Source organism: Hordeum vulgare, chromosome 5H, assembly GCF_904849725.1.
Source record: "Hordeum vulgare subsp. vulgare chromosome 5H, MorexV3_pseudomolecules_assembly, whole genome shotgun sequence".
Taxonomy (NCBI): Eukaryota; Viridiplantae; Streptophyta; class Magnoliopsida; order Poales; family Poaceae; genus Hordeum; species Hordeum vulgare.
This window is the reverse complement of record NC_058522.1, coordinates 53,678,950-53,682,513: the sequence shown is the minus strand read 5'-3', so window position 1 is coordinate 53,682,513 and position 3,564 is coordinate 53,678,950.

Below are 3,564 nucleotides of genomic sequence, written 5' to 3'. Positions count from 1 at the left end.
GTGTTGCAAAAAACTGGGCGTGCACCATGGAAAATAGGAGAAAACTCTGTGCGTGGCATGGACGGATGCACATACGGGCACACGGGCCAAAAACGTGAACCTGAGGAAACGGGAAAGAACGGGGTACGACGGCCTTGTTGGAAAAAACAGGGCGCGCGCCATGGAAAACGGGTGAAAACCATGTGCGTGGCATGGAAGGATGCACGTACGGGCACACGGGCCAAAAAACGTGAACGTGAGGAAACGGGAAAACCGGTACGGGGCCGTGTTGCAATAAACTAGGCGCGCACCATGGAAAACTGGGGCAAACCATGTGCGTGGCATGGACGGATGCACGTACGGGCACACGGGCCAAAAAACGTGAACGTGAGGAAACGGGGAAAAAACGGGTACGGCGGCCGTGTTGCAAAAAACTAGGCGCGCACCATGGAAAACAGGGGAAAACCATGTGCGTGGAATGGACGGATGCACGTACGGGCACACGGGCCAAAAAACGTGAACCTGAGGAAACGGGAAAGAACGGGGTACGACGGCTGTGTTGCAAAAAACTGAGCGCGCGCCATGGAAAACGGGTGAAAACCATGTGCGTGGCATGGACGGATGAACGTATGGGCACACGGGCCAAAAAACGTGAACCTGAGAAACGGGGAAACACGGGGTATGACGGCCGTGTTGCAAAAAGCTCGGCGCGCACCATGGAAAAAGGGTGAAAACCATGTGCGTGGCATGGAAGGATGTACGTACGGGCACACGGGCAAAAAAACGTGAACGTGAGGAAACGGGAAAAAACGGGTACGGCGGCCGTGTTGCAAAAAAATGGTTGTGCACCATGGAAAACATGGGAAAACCATGTGCGTGGAATGGACGGATGCACGTACGGGCACACGGGCCAAAAAACGTGAACGTGAGGAAACGGGAAAGAACGCGGTACGACGGCCGTGTTGCAAAAAACTGGGCGTGCGACACAGAAAACGGGTGAAAACCATGTGCGTGGCATGGACAGATGAACGTACGCGCACACGGGCCAAAAAACGTGAACGTGAGGAAACGGGGAAACACGGGGTACGACGGCCGTGTTGCAAAAAACTGGGCGCGCACCATGGAAAACGGGTGAAAACCTTGTGCGTGGCATGGAAGGTTGCACGTACGGGCACACGGGCCAAAAAACGTGAACGTGAGGAAACGGGAAAAACGGGTACGGGGCCGTGTTGCAATAAACTCGGCGCGCACCATGGAAAACTGGGGCAAACCATGTGCGTGCCATGGACGGATGCACGTACGGGCACACGGGCCAAAAAACGTGAACGTGAGCAAACGGGGAAAAACGGGTACGGCGGACGTGTTGCAAAAAACTGGGCGCGCACCATGCAAAACAGGGGAAAACTATGTGCGTAGCATGGACGGATGCACGTACGGGCATACGGGCTAAAAAACGTGAACCTGAGGAAACGGGAAAGAACGGGGTACGACGGCCGTGTTGCAAAAAACAGGGCGCACGCCATGGAAAACGGGTGAAAACCATGTGCTTGGCATGGAAGGATGCACGTACGGGCACACGGGCCAAAAAACGTGAACTTGAGGAAACGGGAAAAACGGGTACGGGGCCGTGTTGCAATAAACTAGGCGCGCACAATGGAAAACTGGGGCAAACCATGTGCGTGGCATGGACGGATGCACGTACGGGCACACGGGCCAAAAAACGTGAACGTGAGGAAACGGGGGGAAAACGGGTACGGCGGCCGTGTTGCAAAAAACTGGGCGCACACCATGGAAAACAGGGGAAAACCATGTGCGTGGAATGGACGGATGCACGTACGGGCACACGGGCCAAAAAACATGAACGTGAGGAAACGGGAAAGAACGAGGTACGATGGCCGTGTTGCAAAAAACTGGGTGCGCGCCATGAAAAACGGGTGAAAACCATGTGCGTGGCATGGACGGATGAACATACGAGCACACGGGCCAAAAAACGTGAACCTGAGAAACGGGGAAACATGGGGTATGATGGCCGTGTTGCAAAAAACTGGGCGCGCACCATGGAAAACGGGTGAAAACCATGTGCGTGGCATGGAAGGATGCACGGACGGGCACACGGGCAAAAAACGTGAACATGAGGAAACGGGGAAAAACAGGTACGGCGGCCGTGTTGCAAAAAACTGGGCGCGCACCATGTAAAACAGGGGAAAACCATGTGCGTGGAATGGACGAATGCACGTACGGGCACACGGGCTAAAAAACGTGAACATGAGGAAACATGATAGAACGGGGTACGACGGCCGTGTTGCAAAAAACTGGGCACGCGCCTCGGAAAATAGGTGAAAACCATGTGCTTGGCATGGACGGATGAACGTACGTGCACACGGGCCAAAAAACGTGAACGTGAGGAAACGGGGAAACACGGGGTACGACGGCCGTGTTGCAAAAAACTGGGCGCGCACCATGGAAAACGGATGAAAACCTTGTGCGTGGCATGGAAGGATGCACGTACGGGCACACCGGCCAAAAAACGTGAACGTGAGGAAACGGGAAAAACGGGTACGCGGCCGTGTTGCAATAAACTAAGCGCGCACCATGGAAAACTGGGGAAAACCATGTGCGTGGCATGGACGGATGCACGTACGGGCACACGGGCCAAAAAACGTGAACGTGAGGAAACGGGGAAAAAACGGGTACGGCGGCCGTGTTGCAAAAAACTGGGCGCCAACCATGGAAAACAGGGGAAAACCATGTGCATGGAATGGACGGATGCACGTACGGGCACACGGGCCAAAAAACGTGAACGTGAGGAAACGGGAAAGAGCGGGGTACGATGGCCGTGTTGCAAAAAACTGGGCGCGCGCCATGGAAAACGGGTGAAAACCATGTGCGTGGCATGGACGGATGAACGTACGGGCACACGGGCCAAAAAACGTGAACCTGAGGAAATAGGGAAACACGGGGTACGACGGCTGTGTTGCAAAAAACTGGGCGCGCACCATGGAAAACGGGTGAAAACCATGTGCGTGGCATGGAAGGATGCACGTAAGGGCACAAGGGCAAAAAAACGTGAACGTGAGGAAACGGGGAGAAAAGGGTATGGCGGCCGTGTTGCAAAAAACTGGGCGCGCATCACGGAAAACAGGGGAAAACCATGTGCGTGGAATGGACGGATGCACGTACAGGCACACGGGCCAAAAAACGTGAACGTGAGGAAACGGGAAAGAACGGGGTACGACAGCCGTGTTGCAAAAAACTGGGCGCGCGCCATGGAAAACGGGTGAAAACCATGTGCGTGGCATGGACGGATGAGCGTACGGGCACACGGGCCAAAAAACGTGAACTTGAGGAAACGGGGAAACACGGGGTACGATGGCCGTGTTGCAAAAAATTGGGCACGCACCATGGAAAACGGGTGAAAACCTTGTGCGTGGCATGGAAGGATGCACGTACGGGCACACGGGCCAAAAAACGTGAACGTGAGGAAACGGGAAAAATGGGTACGGGGACGTGTTGCAATAAACTGGGCGCGCACCATGGAAAACTGGGGCAAACCATGTGCGTGGCATGGACGGATGCACGTACGGG